Raw genomic sequence first — 19846 nt, 5'->3', positions numbered from 1 at the left:
GGGAGGGGAGGCAGCATTGTGGAGCCGGTGCCGGGAGGGAACCAGCTTTTAAGCCTGCTCCCCTTGCACCGCCCAGCACCGGCTCCTGCTCCTTCCCCCTTGCTTCTTCTGATACAGAGGCAGTAAGGGTGGGGGAAAAAAATGGGAGTTGTTGACTAGGCTTATCGGTTAATTGACTAGTCATTCACATCCCTAGTCTGAAACTTTGGTTCTCGGCCCCTTACATCCCATTTTTTTTGCGTCTGAGTTGTGCCACATTTGTTGTTGTTATACAAACTTTGGCTGTTGTAAAGATCTGGCTTCCTGTCTGTTTTCAAGCTCTGAGAGTAGTAAAAGATGCCTAGACAAGTTCACATCGGTCCAACAAATGCAAAGGAGAGAGAAGAATCAGAACTGTGTGCTTGTACGTAATCTATATACAGTAGATTCTGATAATCCTTTTGGACCCAGGTGGTGCCGGATTATCAGATTTGCAGGAGAATCAGGAGGTCCAGTACAGCTGCACGGCTTAACAGCTGGCCAGGACACAACCTCCCTCCCACTCGCCTCCCTTTTCCTCTTCATGTCTCTCTCCTTTCCTCCGTGCTGTAGCCTGATCCCCATCCCTCCCTCCTCCCGTTTCCCCTTCACCGAAGCAAAACGCTCTTCTCCATACTGTAACACGATCTCACTCTCCCCCCGCCCCCAACTGTCCCCCCTCCCCCAACCTTATGCTCCATCTGGTTACAGCCAGCACATGTGCTGAGCGGCAGGCTTTTTAATCAGCTGGTCAGGAGTGCTTGGCATTTTGATGACGGAGTATCGGGAGTGCCGAACAGTTGGATGCCGGACTATTGGAGTTTTACTGTAATATGTGCAATACAAATGTGTATAAACACATTACATTATGGATGTGTCTACACTGGGCCACTTATTCCAGCAAATCAGCCGCTTTTCCGGAATAAGATGCGAGCTGTCTACACTGGCCCTTGAATTTCCGGAAAAGCAACGACGCTGTACTGTACAAAATCAGCCACTATTCCGGAAAAACTATTCTGCTCTCGCTCGGGCATAAGTCCTTATTCCGGAACACTGTTCCGGAAAAGGGCCAGTGTAGACAGCCCAGTAGTCTTTTCCGGAAAAAAGCCCTGATCACGAAAATGGCGATCGGGGCTCTTTTCCGGAAAAGCGCGTCTACATTGGCCACAGACGCTTTTCCGGAAAAAGGGCTTTTCCGGAAAAGCAGCCTGCCAATGTAGACGTTCCTTTTCCAGAAAAACTGAAAACGGAATAGTATTCTGTTTTAAGCAGTTCCGGAAATTCATGCCAGTGTAGACACAGCCTATATGTTTAGTTGGAGCCTGTTGCATAATTCTTTGAGGCTGTGGTTTATTTGGAGCTTGTTGGCATACAGGTGGTGGGCTAAGCCTTCTTACGTAATGTCACTATAGAAAGAGAATTAAACTTAAAACAAACATGTTTCTCCCCCCATCCCCCTTTCGCTTGAATTTGAATTGTGATAGTTCACTAGTAAAAACACTGTTTTATTAAACATTTTATGGGTGAAATACTATTTTTGAAATGAAATACCAGACTAATAAATGTGAATATACAGCTAAACTGTAGCTATAATAAAGAAAAGGTAGCACAGGAAATGTTGCTTGGGCATTATGTTGAGACTTGGCAGTAAGTTAAGGAGACAGAAACAAAAGTAGTAATAATGGAAAAGGGAGATGATAATAACTTAGGGTGTAGCTTCCGTGTGACTGGGAGAGGAACGGACATTATTAAGGTTCTTTTTGTTTTTGGGTTTTTTTTATACATGTGTTCTTGCTGCTATGTCTGAGGTCCAGAGCAAACTCTGCAATGCATACTATAGACAAGGATTTTGAAAAGCAAAGGATCAGTTTCAGTTGCTGGCTTTTTTAATCAAAACCTTATTTTTTTGCTATTGCGGTAAATACTTTTCTTCATAATATTATCTCTTCTTTGTGTTGTTTCTGATATAATTAACTGCTAACTTCATTTGGGTTATTAGTAAGCACATACGTTAGAGCACTACATAACATAATAATTAAGCCTGGAAGTTTAAGGAATACAAAATGTTAATTCAGAGGTGGACCATTTCTTGTTTGCCGTGTTGGCTCAGGTTGCTCAATGTCTACAGGGAATTGAACACTTTCCCCAGAGTATAAGTGAGTGTGAATTTATGCATGGAGATCAAAGTGATAACCTCAGGCCATCATAAAATAGAATTCTATACTTGAAATGTTTCTATATATATATATTTTTTTAGTTTAACTAAAAGGTTCCATTATAATAGTTTGTTCAATAAGGGAGCTGCTCCAGTCTGGTCAGTCCTGCCACCTGCTGTAGTCTGTTTAACCCATTAACCCCTTTAAACATAATGTTTAACCAGTTAATTAATTAAATGGGATTTTGCATGCAAAACAGTGAGTAAGAATCTGTTCCAAAACTTGCTGATGTTTAACGAAGGACTCACCTGACTTTATTGGATTAGGGATGTTGAATTGCAGTTATCGGGCTAATCATGTAGTAGTTGATGCAATTTGTAATTAGTTGATAAGGACCGCTCTGCAGAGCTGCAGTGGGGGTAGCTCCAGGAGTCGGCTGCAGCAGGGATGGAGCAGTCCAGGCTCCTGCCAGCTCTGGAGCCATCCATGCTGTGGCTCTGCATTTTAAATGTAGTAAGAGCCCGGTGGATTCTCAATACATTCAAAATGCAGAGGCTCAGTGTCCCAGACCAGTGTGATCTGGGCCTGCTCAATCCTGGTTCGTGCTGAGTCCAGCAGCCTCCGATAACAGCTGTGGCCAGGTGCTGCTGCTGGTGCAGTGTGGCCAGTCCAGGACACTGCAAATGGGCTGCTTGGCGGCAGCAGCAGCCCCTGTTCTCGGGGGAGTCCAGCTCCCTGCTGGGATCCCTGCAGACAGAAGCTGCTCCTGGAGCAGTCTCCCCATCCCTCCTTGCCCCCCCCCCCCCCCCCCCCCCCCCCCCCGCTGCCTCTCATACAGAGTGAGAGGGGGAGCGAGTAATTGAGTATTCCACTCAACTACCCGGTAAGCTAATGCTTATCCAAGTGTCAACTCCTCCCTAACATCTGTCTTAGTGCTACTTTGATTTCTATTTTTTGAAAACAAAATATTGTGTATCATCTCTTTGAGTGTTTGTCAATATCAGTATAATATAGAAAATCAGAAGCTTGGTTCCCCTAGTCCAGCTTCTTGGACAGCTTCCTGACAGCAGCCGATACCTGTTGTTTTAGAGGAAAGCCATCTCCAACTTGAATCTGTTTAGCCAGCTGCTCAATATTGAATGAAGATGAAATCTGAGAGAGCAAGCTTTCCAGCTCTGTGCATGAGATCATTGGATCCTATTTCATATCTGCCTCATTTTGACTGGAGATTTGAAATAAGCATTTAGTATTTATTTAATATCATTTATGTATATACATAGTAGGTTTATAGGTGAAATAGAGAGATTTGTTCCTTTCAAGAAATGTAATTTTTCTGTTTGCCCTATGGTTTTGTTCTGTAGGTTTTTTTTGTTGCTTCCCTTCTCTCTCCCCAGAAACACATCAGTCATCTGGGAGCCAGCTAATGAATGAAAGCAGACTTGCTCTTGTGTGCTTAATATATGTGCCTTGTCCTTCAATTGAACTGAGGGCTCCCATGTTTCTCATGGAGCAGGTGAAGAGTTTACTGCTTCTGTGATTGGAAAGCCTCGTAAGAAGTTGCCAGGAGAAGTGTAATAGTGTGAGGTATATTCCTTTCAAATGTGAAGAAAAGAATTGTTTACTAGAAAGAAAATGAAGCAAAAGTAAAGGTGACAGCTTGTGGCAGTCTCCAAGGTGCAAGCACCCCACCCGAGTCCGGGATGAGGGCCCTTCGAGCCCAACTGACAACTGTCTCACTGATGTGGTGGTCCCCTTAGGCATGAGCATCCCGGCAGAGTCTGGGACGAGGGCCCTGTGGGCCCTGCAAGCCCAACCGCCAACTGTCTCCCACACCTCCTTCACGATAGTTCCTTATGGGGTTCCGAACCACTGTTACCCCGGGACTCTTGTACTGCCCCTTAGATGCTGCCTCGTTGGCTCTTCACAGAGAAGAGGGGAGGGGAGAACCAGGGCCCTCCTTCTCCACCGGGTCCCAGCCCGGGGCCCTAAGTGCAGGGTCGACGCCTGCCTGCACGGCTGACAGGGAGTGCTCCCGAAACGCGTTAGCCCACGGGCTGCTTCCTTCCACGCACTGATCCCTGGGTGGTAGCCTCCAGCTTCCCAGTGCCTACCGCCATTCCAGGTGCTGGGTCCTCACTCTGTTCTCCAGTGCCTCTCCCAGGGTCTCTCTTGCCAGCAACGCTTCTCACCTGGGGGTCACTGCTCTTCCTCCAGGAACGCCCAGCCGTTCCCCTTCTCTGATGCTGGCAGGGCTTTTTGAAGTGGCCCGCTGGCCGTGACGCTGGTTGTGGCCCCGCCTACTCCATGACGTGGGGTCTTCCCCCATCACTTCCGGGCAGCCGCCCGCCGCCTCGGTTCGGTCCGGCAGTAAGCCGGGGGCGGGCTCACGGCATCGGCACTGCCCTGGCGGGGAGAAGGGTTTCCACCGTGCCCCAGCTCAGTGGCAGTGCTGCACCCCTCAGGCTCGCTGCTCCCTGCGCGGCTCTCTGCACCCCCCTTCCAGCCAGACGGCATGCAGGCAGTTGGCGGCCCATCACACAGCTAAAATAGGCTAGACTTCTACACCAGGGGTGGCCAAACTGAGGCTCGTGAGCCGCATGTGGCTCGCGAAGAAAAAAAATGAGGCTCCTGACGGAACCGGGACGGAACCCAGAACAGCTCAGGTCAGCTGCTCTCATGGCCAGGCCGTTGTGAGCTGCATGCGTGCTCATGGACCCCAGCGCATTGCATCATATCCTGCACGTGCAGGCCGGGTGTCACACAGTGTCCCAGCTTGCACATGCTAGCAGCTGGCTGTTGAGTGCAGGCAATGGTAGCAGCTCTAGGTGTGGGGGCACCAACGGCAGCTCCGGGACCTGGGCATAAGGTTATTGGGGGAGGGTAGGTATATGGCTCTAGAGGAGGGGAGGGGAATTGGGTTGTGGGGAGGGATGCGCACGGTGTGCCGGCTGCTTATCGCACGCGCCCCAGCGCCTGAAGGGATATGTGTGGCTGTAGCAGTGGCGGCGGCTCCGGGACCTGAGAATTAGGTTACAGCAGGGGAAGTGTGTGTGTGGGGGGTGGTGCCTAGCTCTAGTCTGGGGGAGGGGAAGGGAGTGGAGGGGAAAGAAAGGGAGGGGGATTGGGTTTGGTGGGGATAGGGTACGCATGGCATCCCATCCAACATGTCTCAAGGCTGGCTGCTCAGTGCATGCGCCCCAGCACCTGGAGGGAGATGTGCATGGATGTAGCGGTGGCCACAAGGACCATAAAAAGTTTATTATATTCATGTTTTTCAAAAGACAGTAATAGTACTTGTTTAATCTACTATGATGCAGAACTTTCGCGGCTGATGCTGTTCTGACAGAAAAATATTGAGAGTGATTCCAAGAAGGAAGTAGCTCATTTCAGTGTTGCCAACATTGAAAGATGAAATTTAAGCATCATGTTTCACAAAGTTGTACTAAGAAACATTTCTTCTGAGTTACAAATGCCAGCAGAACAGCAGTGGGTCTTCATCTTGCTTGTGTTTGAGGTAGCTGAACCAGACCAGTCAGCTACTGCTAGGATCAAAGTGACCTACGTTTTGAATGCACAGTGTGGTATTCTGCATCTTCAGGAATGGTTAGGCATTGCTGGACCTCTCTGCTGTAGATTATAACATAAAACCAATGAAGTTTAACTTGATCAAATGGATTTCTCCTGAAGAGTTTCCGGATTTAAGCGAGTGTTTCTTTTCTTTTAAGTAAAACCCAGTATTGGTGATTGCTCTTGGTAGCATCTTTTGGATTGCCCACAGAGGCAGCTTGAGGCCAGGTGAGAAGTAGCTCTCGATGGCTGCTGTAGCTCCTGCGAGCACAGCTGGGAAAGGGGTGCATGTTCCTCTCTCTGTCTAGGGAGTGCAGGGTGAAAACAAACCTGGATCTGCCCATGCCGGAGGACCTGCACCCCTCCCCCACTCATAGAGAAATGCTTCTCACCTGGCCCCAAGAAGCTGTGATGAAAGAGGTGTGGGGTAATCCTCTCTTCTTGGGACAGCATGTACATTGAAACCCAATTCCCCAGCCCCACTCCAGAGCACTGATTGAAATTAAGATTTAATTGGGTTAAGAGCCCAAGCAATGGGGATCCTATTTTATGAAGTAGGAAGCCATCTGCTGGCAAAAGCTTGCAACATTTGTGCTATATATTTGAACAAACATTATTTGAGTTAAGGAACTGAGCAATACTGGATCTATAGAATATAGTAGATCTATATTTTCATGTTGGCTTTACAGCCCCTACCTTACTCTTTTACGAGGATTTGAGCAGCCCTTTTTAGCTGAGTCTTTCTCTCTCTTTCTACCCACAGGGATTCTTCAAGACTTCTGCGTTTGGAAGTTTCCCTGAGTGTTCTTAGAGCTAAATCTCTCTTAGTGCTCTGTAATTGAAATAGTTGTATCCAAAAGCCATCTCTTCTGGGGTCAGGGTAAGTCCTGGTGTCTTACCAAAAAATTCCCACTTATATTGCTTCTGAAGAAAGAGGGTTTTTAAACCCAGGGCATTGGGGAAAACCTTCTGGGGGGGGGGGGGGGGGAGAGGCTAAATAATGGGGAGGGAAAGGGCCTTATTCCTTTCCCTTTTGATAACTCTTCAGACCAATGGATTCCTCCGTCTCCTTCTCTGTGTTGTAGTCTGGAAGAGATAAAAGGACAAAGACTGAGGCAAACAGAAAAGAGGAAAGCCTCTGATAAGGGGAAGATGTACTCCTGCTTTCCACATCTTGGAAAGGCTAGAGATATTTTTGTGGTCTCAGATCTCTGTAGTCAAGCTGGACAATGGAGGCAGACTGGTTGAGACTTAAATGATCAGAAAACAAAGTTAAACCTTGCTATGGGGACTCGTGGACTTTTTTTCCTTTACAATCCCTGGAATTTATCATCCTAAGGCATAGAAGATCAAGAACAGCCAAAAACATGAGCAGATGCTATTCCTCCCCACGCCCCTTCCTAAAAGAGCAAAAACATAAGAACAGCCATATTGGGTCAGACCAAAGATCTATCCAGCCCAGTATCCTGTCTGCTGACAGTGGCCACTGCCAGATGCCCCACAGGGAGGGACCACAAAAGGCAATCATCACGTGATCGCTCTCATGTCATCCATCTCCAGACAATAGAAGAAATAGTATTTGATTAAAATATCGCTCCGAACATGAGCCCTTTCTTAAAAGGGTTATAATAGGCCTAGTTGTCCATGACATTTTCACCAAATGTCCTATGAAAAAGAAGGCATTTCAAAGAAGACCATGAAGCTACTAGGGAAATCTTTCTTTGGGTACCACACAAGAGGAATAAATTGCTCTCACTAGAAAATAGGATGTCATGAGGACCTAATGGATAATTCATGTGCAAGTGAAGTGTTAGGGACAATGTGCTTAAATATTCTCCAAGAGGCCCTGGAGGTGACTGTTGGCAGTACTGTCCTTGTAGTTGGAGGCCACAGTTATTTTTCATTGAAAGTAAATTTGTCAACACTCTGCAGACAAAGAGATGGACTCTTCAACAAGGAGAAACATCTAGATGACTCTGACAGTACTTGTGTTTCAGCGACTTTGATGTATCTTTTTAGGGTTATGTTAGCCTGAAAGATTTCCTTATGAAACCTCATCTCTCTGAAGGTGCTTTACTGTCATTGAGGGAGTACATCCCCAAAGAAAGCTTTGCCTCCCCAAAGTATTCATTGCCTCTCTAAGCACTTGTGCTTTCCCAGTAATCCTCTTGTTTTAGTAGATCCAAAGACAGCTTGTTTTAAATAAATTGTATTATTTTTGCCCTTAAAAGATTTTCAAACTGTACCAGCACAGTTAATTTTTTCTGATTGGAGAGATTTAAAATATTTTTAGTAAATCTCAAGGACATTAAAATCTCAAAATGAAACATTCCTTTGGTAAGATGTTATCTTCAAGAAATAAGTTGTTTTCAAATCTTCATTGCTATATTAAATAATTTGCACTTCAGGGCCACAAGTAATGTGTGCTGGAAAGCTTTTACAGGTTGAAAAGAAAAGTCTGGATTCTGTTGTACTATAAAAATCCAAAGGGACAGTACAATTCTAGTTCAGTCTCATAAGTCATTTATTTATAATTGCATTTTTTAGAAAATGTTAATGAGCCTTGCATCATAGTAGAGTAGCTCTAAATTACTGTATATGATTATCTACATATTTTATTGTTGTTTATAGGGCAGGTACTGAGGATTTTTGAAGCTGAGCCAAGGTTTTAGTATTTATAAATTGGCTGAAGCTATGAGATTAAATGGCAGCATTAGTCTTCTCAAATGTAATGTGATAATGTCACATAGAAAGAGATGATACCTGAATGGCAGATGGAATGTGTCTGTCTGAAACATAGAAGAATGAAAACTATTTCTTGGAGTGATATATATGGACAAATAAAATCAAGTAGCTGTTGCAGTAAGATAAGAATGTAGTATCAGTCACTACCATTAGGACATGCAAACAGGAACTTGTACTTCCTGAAACCTGCCTGTTTTTAATTGCCCGTTTTTTTTAAATGCCTTCACACTTGTCTCAGTGGTATCTTCCTTTTGGGAGGATACTTGAGGTTTTAAAGAGCCTGGTTGTATTTTGAGTTGAAAAGCATGGAATTTTGTCCCCATAATGCTAGACTTCTGAAAAATTAAATAATTTTTAAGAAAAGTAACTATAATAGAATAACACATTCAATTATAAGTTCAGGAATAAGCGTACAAGACCAGATAAATTCAGTACATATTATTAAATGTTGTTTAAATGACTATTGTATTTTAAAAGATCTCTATTTAAAGAAAGTTATGGGTTGTACAGTATAGTACTCAAAAACTAGGAAATGCCAGAATTTGCTTTAATTTGTTTCCCTTATGCATATGTATTTTGATAATCTTGAATTCCATTTGTCATAGTATTTTTCCACAAGACTCATGCCTCTTTCAGTATTCAGAATAGACTCTGTTTACTGGGTGGGTAGCTACTAAACGTTGTTGTTTTTTAAAATTCTTCTTATTTACTATGTGACTCTGCTTTCTTCAGTTCACATTGTGCAAACCCTCTACATAATTATCAATTTCCTTATGTGCTTTTAAATAGTACTCACTGTAGTGTGTGAATGCTTTGCATTTTTTTTATAAAACATGGGAGGCAAGGCAATGGTATTTTCTTTTTACAGGTAAAGGACTGAGGCAGAGAGAGAATGATGCTCAAATTGTGAAAAGTACCCAGCAGTTTTAGGTGTTTGATATTTCAGAGCACTTAATGTTTCAGAGCACTTCTAATGTTCACGGCACAGCTCTGATCAACTTCAGCTGGAGAGAGAGAAAGAGAGAAAGAGAAAGAGAAAAAAGTTCTCAGATGTTTCAAGTCAGCAACCTATGAGAATTTTTGCTTTGGTGACTTATCCAGAAACAGATAGGAACCATAGATAGAGAATCTTATTTTTAAGAATGGCTTTCCAGTGCCTCAGTTATGAGACTATCTTTTGTTGCAGTCTTTTGCCTCTGTGATGGCATGTTTTTGAATTTTTGCAGCAAATGTACCTGGGATCCTGCAGCCAAGACTCATAGATTTTAAGGCCACATGGGACCATTCTGATCTTATAGGCTGATTTCTTGCATATTGCAGTCCATAGAACCTCCATCACCACTAGCTGAGTTATTGAAGTCCTCAAATCTTCATTAAAAGACTTCAGGTTACAGAGAATCTATTATTTACTCTAGTTCAGCCCAGCAAAGGGGAGGCAAAACTCTCAAGATTTCTGCCTGTCTGACCTGAGGGAAAATTCCTTCCTGAGCCCAAATGTGACAGACATTTAGACCTTGAGTATGAGGATGAGATCCTATCAGCCAGACATCTGGGAAAGAATTATTTGTAATAGTTGAGCCCTCCTCATTTGATGTCCCATGTCCAACTATTGGAGATGTTTGCTAATAGCAGTCACAAATGGGCCATATGCCATTGTAGGCAACCTTGCTATACCATCACCTCCATAAATGTATCTAGCTCAGTGTGATGGGGCGGAGGCGCCCCGCACTTCGGTCCCGCTGGCTGCCGCTTATCTGGCGGTTCTCGGGGCAGGGGGTGGAGTAGCGGCACTGGGCGCGCTGCATGCCGCGGGCCGAGCGGCGCAGGGGCTGGCCTACCGGCTGTGTGGCAGTTGTTCCCGGGTGGCTGCCCCGGCAGGACACCCACGTATAGCCTGGAGGCTGGGGGCCGACGTGGCGGGAGCGACGTCGGGTCACGGCCCCATCGAAGGCCCGGAAGCGAGGCCACGCCGGAAGGGGCGGGACCCGATGGGCCGGGAGCTGGTGCGGGGATTTAAACCCCAGGAGATGCCGGAGAGAGGAGGAGGTCCAAGGGAGCGACCTCTCGCTGAGGACCAGCGACAGATAGGACCCAAGACGAGGAGGTGAGCCCAGATGCAAGGGGATAGTTGACCGTGGAGAGAGGAAGTAGCGTAGGGCGAGCAAAGGGAGCCTGTGGGCTGGCAAGTTATGGCAGATGCCCCGTCAGCCGGACCGGATGGTAGAAGCGTCTGTGTCCTTAGGGCCCTGGGCTGGGGTCTGTGAGAGGGGGCAGGCCTGGACCGAGACCGGCTCCTGCATAGGGGCCAGCAAAACCCCAAACGAGTGAGGGCCCTGCGAGCCTTGGTCAAAACGGACTTGGACGCTGGAGGGTGCCTGAAAGGGTGAAGGAAACACGGGGACAGGGGGGTGGTGTTAGGCGCTAACAGGGTGCACAGCAGGACCCGTTTACACTCAGTCAGTTAATACTTGGGGTTTAGTTTTGTTTTGACTCTGCTATTGCACTTGAAAGGTGGTTCCAGAACTTCACTTCTCTGCTGGTTAAAACGTTTGTCTAATTTCAGGCTTAAACTTGTTGATGGCCAGTTTATAACAGTTTGGTCTCCTTCGAGTGGTGTCCCTGTGGGTGCTCCACTCAGGTATCAGTGTGTCCTTGCACTGGTGATTAAAGATTTTTAGTTCTTTCCTGCATTGTGCATGCACAGTTGTGGTCCTGTGCTGGTTTTGTCCATTGGCTGCGTGTGCGATGCAGGTCCCCTCAGTTCCTTTTTTACTGTCCTCAGAAGAAGATGGAGTTTTCAGAGCAGTGCTCTCCTAACTGGAAAAAGAGAAAAAAGTGTTGGTAGTTAACTGTTAGTTGTTAGTTAGCCCTAGTTCGTTTTTCTTAAAAACTGTTGTTGCCTACTTTTTCTTTTCTCCAAGTTCTTCACACCCCCATTTCTTCATTTGTTGGGTTCCCCTGGCTTTACAAAAGGTGACTCCTCTAGAGACTCAGTGCCTGCTTCAGATGGGCATGTCTCATGCATAAAGTGCCTTGGCGAAGGCCGTGTGGCACAGATATGCACACAGTGTCAGAGCATGACCGCCAGGGCCAGAATAAACCCGGAGATGAAGCTTAAGAAATTGCTATGGGAGAAATCCCTCTAGCCACAAAGGCGAAGACAAAGGCACTTTCGGAACCTCTAACTCTGAGAAAAAGGACCAACTCATACCCTGCGCAGGACTCCCATAGGTCACAAGTCTTTTCAGTATAGTCCTTACTGGCCGTGTCGTTAACATCCCATGCTGTGTGTTCACCAGTGTCATCTACCTCCGGCACCAACAAAAAGATCGGAGTCAGAACCAAAAAGGAAAGCCACCTCATCTGCACCTCAGTGCTAGCACTGACTAAAGTGGATATGTTGCCCTCACTGGTGCCGATAGAAATGTTGGCACCACCACAGTCTTTGGACTCATGGCATGCATTGGCACCTAAGCATGCATCAGCAATGTAAACGCTGAAGCCAAGAACCCAGAAAACAACAGAGTCTCAGCATTGAACACCACAACCACTGATGCCTTAAGCACTGGTGCTGACAGACAACACACTTCCTTATTCTCCAAGGATTGAGGACTCTAGTCCACACTGATGCTCTTCCGAGAACATTTTGTTCTCCCCCACTCCATTTTCTCTAGTCACTGGACCTGGCACCAGGCATGGGAGCAGGTTCTCCTCCCAGCACTCATCACCAACAGGCTCAGTGGCTTTGTGGCACTCAAGCAAGCACCCACCACTATAAAATTGCCCACAGTATCCTTGGTTAACCATCTGTGGTCTTATGCACCACAGCATTATCAGCCATAATGGCCTCCTTGGGAACTGTGGGGCCAATATCACACTAGGAATGTGAAGGACTCATTAACTAGTTGCTCCCCCTCCCCTTGCTGCTTTGATCAGAAAGAGGCAGCAAGGGTGGGGAAGAGGAGAGGGTACTTCAAAGTGGCAGCGCTGCTTGGCGCCTAGGTCCCGACCCTGGGCTCCATGTGGTGCTGCTGCTTTGAAACACCACGTGCAGCCTGGGGCCAGCTGGGGTGTTCCCAAGCTGCGCACAGCGTTTCAAAACAGCAGTGCTGTTTGGAACCTGGAGTCAGTTTGGAACTCCCCCGCTGACCCCAGGCTCCGTGTGGCACTGCCACTTTAAAATGCCACGGGGAGCCCAGCGCAAGGCTCCTTGCAGCATTTCAGAACACCACATGAAGCCTGGGACTCCCCAGCTGATCCTGGGTTTGGTGCAGCGCTGCCACTTTGAAATGCTGCAGGGAGCCTGGTGTCAGGCTCCTCACAGCATTTCAAAGGGCTGTTTCTACACTTCAAAGGTGAAAGCTCTGCGCGGAGCCTGGGGTCAGCTGAGTCCTCAGCTGGTCCCAGACTCCATGTGGCGCTGTTGCTTTGAAATGCCATGAGGAGCCTGATGCTGGACACTTCAAAGGCAGAGGCTTCCTGTTGAGTAATTGAATACTCGATGCATTGACATTCGATTAAGTCAGTTAGTCGATATTTAACGTTCCTATATCACACTCACTCCTCACGTCAGCACTGGTCATGAGAGTTAACTGTAGCTATCCTAGCACACACAATAACGCAATCTCCTCCAATCACTACTCAGTCTTCGCTGTCCCCCACCATCACCTTCAGCTACCACTTCAGGTCAAGCAGAGGAGGAAGAAAACTTGCCTCATTTCCAATTCAGATAATCAGTGTCCACTTTCCACAGTCATGTTCATCTCCTGATGAGGCTGAGTTTTTCTTCTTTCTCTCCCCCTGCAGATGACATGAAGCAGTTTTCAGGATCTGTTTTAAGAGGGTGGCACAGTCACAAGATATAACCCTGCAAGAGGTATAAGAAAAGCAGCATAAGTTGCTCAAGATTCTACAACCCCCAACATCTTCCAAGATATCATGACCAATTGACAAGGCTATCATGGAGCCATCTGAAGCTATTTGGCAAACATCAGCCTCTATTCCTGCATGTAATTGCAGGTTGGATAAAAAGTACTTTGTTGCAGTGAAGGGGATGGGTTTTCTCTTCTCCCACACTCTGCTGAACTCTTCAGTAGTAGATTCTGTACGCCATTGTTCAAGACAGCCACAATTCAAATTGATGCCCCAGGACAAAGAACATAAGACTGGACCTTTTGGAAGGAAAGTATATTTTTCCGCTACCCTGCAGTTCAGAATATCCAGTTGTACAGCTCCTCTTGCCAACTATGATTATGCCAATTACATCAGGTTGCAGGAGCTTCTAAATGACCTCCCTGAACAAAAGACACCACAGCTATGGTCCATTATGAAAGAGAGCCAATCCATTGCCCGACTGGTGCTCCAGGCATCTATGGACATAGTGGACAAGGTGGCCAGGGCAACGGCAACAGCAATTGTCATGCGCCGCATGTCATTGCTGCAATCACTGGGTGTCCCCTGTGAACTGTAGACAACGGTAGAGATTCTTTGACAAGAATCAGTTCTTCATGGCCAAACCTGACAAGGTACTTCATTCAATGAAGGACCTGTGTACAACCCTTCAAACACTGGTTATATACACACTGCCCAACAAGAGAAGGAGATAAATCCCAACCAGAGATGAAGGGATACCGCCTATCAAAGAAAACACCTAAGACGATTCAATAACCGATCTAAACAATGGCCTAATAGGAAAAGAGCCCAGCATACCCAGTCATCTGCCCCTCAATTGGCGGCACTAAAGCAGCACATTTTGAAGGTGTGGTCGAGGGCTTGAGCGACCACCCTACAGAACCAGTGAACACCACTCATATTTTCCATCACCCTCTGAGGCCTTTTCCCATCAATAGGATCTCATTATTATGGACCAATGGGCCCTTGAGATCATAAGACCTGGCTATATGATCCCCTTTATTTCTATGCCCTTTACCTACCCTTCATCCTAGCCCTTTTCATGGACCCCTTTCACGAGTCCCTTCTACAGGCAGAGATAAAAAAGCTACTCAAGATGGGGGCCATAGAGTGGATTCCACCCAGATTTCATGGAAGAGGATTCTATTCCAACTATTTCTTTATTTTCAAAAAGACAGGAAGATGGAGGCCCAGCTTAGATCTCAGGAAACTCAACGAATTTTGTCCACAGCTACAAATTCAGGATGGTGACCTTAGGAACCATCATACCTGTTATGGACGAGGACCTGCTGTGGAGGAGGGGGACTGTTTCTCACCTCTTGACCTCAATGAATATGATAAGGCATTATCATATTCCCATATTTAGATGACTGTCTAATAGTTGGACTTCTAATCATCAGACTTCATGACAATAGACACTAATCATGACAAACATTACCCGGGACATTTTTTCCTGACTGGATTTGCTGACAAATGTACAGAAATCCACTCTGGAACCCACCCAGAGACTAGAATTCATCGGGGCATTACTAGATTCTGGAACAGCCAGAGCCTCTCTTCCTTTACACCCCTTTCAAGCCCTATGTAGTATAATTGTGTGGCAGCAGCTGTCACAGGGACATGAAGCACATGTCTTCAAGACCTAGGTTACATGGCTGCCACCACTTCGTGGTACACCTTGTGAGACTCTACGTACGATGTCTGCTGGCTTGGTTGGCCTCATTTTACATCCCCAATTGGCACAGCTGTGTCAAGCGATTCGCATCCCTGCTGTTGGTGCTGACATCACTTCAGTGGTGGACTTGTCCGTACAATCTCCTTTCCAGAGTACCTTTTCTCTGTCCAGACCCCTTGCATGTAATACCTACACATGCACACTTCATGGGCTGCGGCACCCACCGTGGACAGCAGACAGTCCAGGGTAGATGGCCACACCAAGAGATGAGATTGCACATCAACGCACTGAAACTCAGGGTGTTAGCCAGGAAACTAATGGTTTAACCTAAGCTGGCTTTCAGGCCCGTCCTCAGACCCACGTCTATCATTGGGAGCTATTAGGCCTTCCCCAAGGACTAGGACAACGAATGAGGTAAACTAACAAGGATTTATTAACAGTAAACAAGATTAACAAGGTAAGTATAAACGGGAATGATATAGAGCCCCACAAAAGAAATAAAATACACAGGCTTGACTGCAACTCAGGTAGCACGGAGTAAGAACCCAGATGACCGGAGGAGGGTCACGGGGATATTACAATCTCCCGCAGGTGAGGACCTCACAGCGACGCCTGGCACCAGGTTTCAGACTTGGTCTCACTCGTCTGGAACTGCAGCTGGATTAAATAGCAGAACCCTGCTGTGGCTGGATCCGTTCAGCCTAACACCTAATGAACCCCTATCTCACTGTGCCATTGTGGGTGCAAGTCCTACTCAGGAAGGAGTGAAGGTGGCTGTCACTCCTGGTGTGCGAGTGTGACTCCCACAACCCTAAACCTAAAAAGCATGGACCCTGGAATACCTGCCTGAGTGACCCTGCACTCTGCCACTCAGATGGGCAGCCCCGGGCAAAGCCAGAGGCAGCCCTTAAGTATTCTGCTGTTACAGGCAGACTGTAGTCACTGTCTGCAGGATTTCCTGCCAAAACACAGAAAGGGTGGGAAAAGAAGGGTGGCCAAAATGGAGTCCCTATTGTTGTTGGGCTCTCAAAATGGCGACTGTGTCCAAGATGGCATCTAAGAGAATTTTAACCCTACAAGGGTGGTTCTCAATGCCTGCCTCCATTTCCTGCCACTCATCCATGGTCACACCATGTACTTTTTACATCAACAAACAGGGGGTGCCCGATCACATTCACTGTGTTGAAGCAATCAAGTTTTGGAACTGGTGCGTGAAGAACGCTATCACACCGATGGCTATGTACATACCAGGTCCGCAGAACACCATGGCAGATAAACTGAGCAGGCATTTTTTGAACAGCCTCAAAATCATCTTTATCTGTATTTCGACAGTGGGAATTCCTGGTCATGGACCTTTTTGCGACAACCACCAATCAAAAATGCCACTGCCTCTTTTCAAGAATGGGACAGAACAAGCATTTCGGTGGGAGATGCTTTCATCATACCATGGACAGCTCCACTCTTGTACACTTTCCTTTCAATTCCCCATCCATAATTTTTACCTAGGGTTATTTCTGATTTTCCCATTGAGCCCATTTACTTCCCCACCTTTTACCCTAAACCACATGAGTCCCTGAGGGAAGAAATATTGCACACCCTTGATGGAAGAGGAGGTGCAGTGTCATTTTACATAGATAGGACCAAACAATTTAGACTAATAGACTTTTTATCTCTATGTCCGGTCCCCACAAGGGAACAGCTGACTCCACCCAACACATTTCCAAGTGGATATCTAACTGCATAAATATCTGTTATAGACTTCGACACAAAACTCCACCACAGGTGGTCACTGCACATTCCATGAGAGCGATGGCTGCCTTTTGACTACTTTTCTACATAATGTGCCCCTTGCTTTCATGTGCAGGGCAGCTAGATGGTCTTTATGCCATACCTTTGCACAACACTATGCATTACAGTAGGTACCATTACCTACCTCCTCTGTGGGTGATGCCGTCCTTGCCTCTTCTCATAAATGATTCCCAAAGACCTACCTCCGCAGATTGCGGGTACTGCTTTTTAGTCGCCTGAGTGGTGCACCCAGAGGGATACCACTTGAAGGAGAAGAGGAAATTACTCCCTTAGTGGAGTAACAATGGTTCTTTGAGATGTGTATCCCTGTAGGTGCTCCACTACCCTCCTTTCTTCCCTTCTACTTCTGAGTCCATAGTAGGGATGTTAACTATCAGTTAATTGACTAATCAAGTAGTTGATGGAATTTCCATTGACTATTCGATTAGTCTAAGTTGGAGTGCTCCCGCTGTAGCTCTGTACTTTAAATGTAGTAAGAGCCTGCTGGGACCGCTGTGGCCCTGCCTCCCCTGCTCTCTCTCCCATACTGCAGAGATGATGCTGGGGGGAGCTGGCTTTTAAGATGACTTTTCCCCACTTCCTTGCTGCTTCTGATACAGAAGCATCAGCAGAGGGAAAGTGAGTGGTCAAGTAGTCATTTGACTAGTTGGTTACATTCTTAGTCCATAAAAGGATTTCTGATAGAAAAGGAACGAAGGGGACTTACATTGCACATGCAGCTAATGGATGAAAACTGTGAGGCGACAACTGCGAATGCACGACGCAGGAAGTTACTGCTAGGCTAAAAATCTCTGATGGCTGGTGCAAGGACACACTGACCACCTGAGTGGAACACCCACAGGGATGCACATTTCAAAGAACCATTGTTATTACACCAGGTAACTTCCTCTTGACAGCATTGGCTCTTAAATTAAATAAATTCTCTCTCTGCTGGTGTTTCTCTTTTCATGTGTTTACAGAGTGCAATCATATCTTCCCCCAGCCTTTGTCTTGTTAAGTTAAACAAGCCAAGCTCCTTAAGTTAACATAGGAGACCAAAAATTGCACAGGGTATTCCAGATGCAACCTCACCAGTGACTTATCCAGTGATAACACTTGATCTATTGGAAAAACCTTGCCTGAGGAAATATTTTATAACCCTGATTAATTCCATGGCTACTTACCATTTTGTGCACTGGATGATGTAGGAATCCTGTAAGAGGGAAAATAATATATTGCCCCACACAAGAGGATTGATTAACATTTGCATGAGTAAGCTGAATTCTAAAGTTTCCAAATTTTTACATGTTAGACTTTGCAGCCTTAATGTTTTTAATGTCATTTTCTATGAAAATAATTACCTTTTGAAAAATCTAGGTGGCATGCATAAGTCTGCCATGTGCAAAACATTGATTTCCACATGAGTTGTTGGTAGGGATGTAACCAGTTAATTGGTGGCTGGGCTGGAGCAGCGCCCCCCGTCGCCCGATGCGAGCATGGGGCTGCTTCAGCCTAGCTGGGCCTACTGTGCCGTGCTGTGAGCTTGGGGCTGCTGCAGCCAGGCCCACTGCACTGCGAGCGGGGTGGGTGGGCCTGGTCAGGCCAAAACAGGCCCCTGCTTGCGGTACGATAAGCCTGACTCAAGGAGTGGCTCCCCACCTGTGGCATGATGGGCCTGGCCCAAGAAGTCCGCAGTGGGCTCAGCCCAGCCTGGCCAAGCAGCCTATGGCGGGAAGCTGCACCAGCCTGGCTGGGCCCACCTGCATCATGCTGTGGGTGTGAACTGGAGCAACTCCCAGACTGCAGGATCTCTGTTAAAAAGTTATCCAGTTAAATGTAATGTTTAACTGGTAAATTGTTATAAATGTGATTTTTACATCCCTAGTCATTGGCAGGTCCAGAAACTACATCTACAGTACGCATGCCCACTATTTCAGTGAATGCAATGTAATAGGCTGTTAACCTTTTTGTATGGGCCAGACATGAAAAGGGAATCAGACTGAGCCATGTGCCGAGAGAGACACTAGCAGTAGGGAAGTCCCAGATTTTATTTTCATGTTCTGGAGGAGAGGATGCTTCATGGTTTCAGTCCTTTCTCGATCTCTTTCTTCCCCAGTCTGCCCACTTCTTCCCTTGTCTACTACCAAGTTCTCTGCCCTCACACTATCACACACCTTGTGTTACTTACCGTATTTCCCCTACACTCTCTTCACTTCTCTGCAGCAGCTTTCTCCTCCTACTTCTACATCTTTGTACTGTGTGGGTGGCAGCATGACAAACATTTGAAAGAACAACAGAGGCTATGTGTACAGTACCTTGCAGTTTGGACTACAGGGATGTGAATAGCAGTGCACATCAAAGCTCCATGCTCTAACTCCCCCATGTGGACGCTGCAACTGTGAACTAAAGTTCTCTTCTAACAGGCCTGTTACCCATTTTGGGGGTATGTCCGGTTTCAAGTTGGCTTTTAAGACATTTTGTAAAGATTCAACAGTAAAGTGTCTTGCACTAGAATACAAATTATTGTATTCTGTATCTAGTCTTTATATATTTGTCTGAATGGTTAGAGCTTTTAGGGTATGCACTTTAAAGAAAATAAAAGTTGAAGAATTAATATGATTGTAATGGATACTATTTTCTCAGCCTAGTTCAAACAATTCTTAGTCTTCAGTCTGGTTTAATAATTGCAGAGCAGTTAGTCTCAAGCAAAGTCACTCTGCCTAAGTTGGAGTTCAATGAAGTCTCTCTCTCTCAAAAAAAAAAAAATGCAAACGATTGTACAGGGAACAATTGTACAGGGAATTGTACAGTGAGCCAAAGCTCTTCCCTCAAGGCATCTCACTCACTGCAGGAATATGTTTCACACAATCTCAGCCTTGGCTCGCTGTCTTGTTCTCCCAGTCCTCCCTTCCCCCTCCCTTATAGGAGATAGCTAAGTATCCACCTGCAGCAGGTGGATTTACACTCTTTTAACCAATTGATTCCT

At 46.2% G+C, this 19846-nt stretch overlaps 1 protein-coding gene across 6 annotated transcripts in view; it reads left to right on the top strand.

The window, feature by feature from the left end:
- Positions 1–19846, top strand: part of ERBIN (erbb2 interacting protein) — a 252164-nt gene that overhangs the window by 31354 nt on the left and 200964 nt on the right. The window contains exon 2 of one of the 6 annotated variants that reach the window (XM_075932363.2): positions 6505–6621. The exons of the other annotated variants lie outside the window; for them this stretch is intronic. The gene's annotated coding sequence lies outside the window, so the exon portion shown is untranslated. The remainder of the gene's footprint in view (positions 1–6504; positions 6622–19846) is intronic. 6 annotated transcript variants of the gene reach the window in all.

The sequence above is a fragment of the Pelodiscus sinensis genome, chromosome 6 (assembly GCF_052426305.1).
Source record: "Pelodiscus sinensis isolate ZL-2025 chromosome 6, ASM5242630v1, whole genome shotgun sequence".
In the NCBI taxonomy this organism is placed as follows: domain Eukaryota; kingdom Metazoa; phylum Chordata; order Testudines; family Trionychidae; genus Pelodiscus; species Pelodiscus sinensis.
Note: the sequence above shows the minus strand (reverse complement) of the source record. Positions and strands in the feature narration are given on the sequence as shown.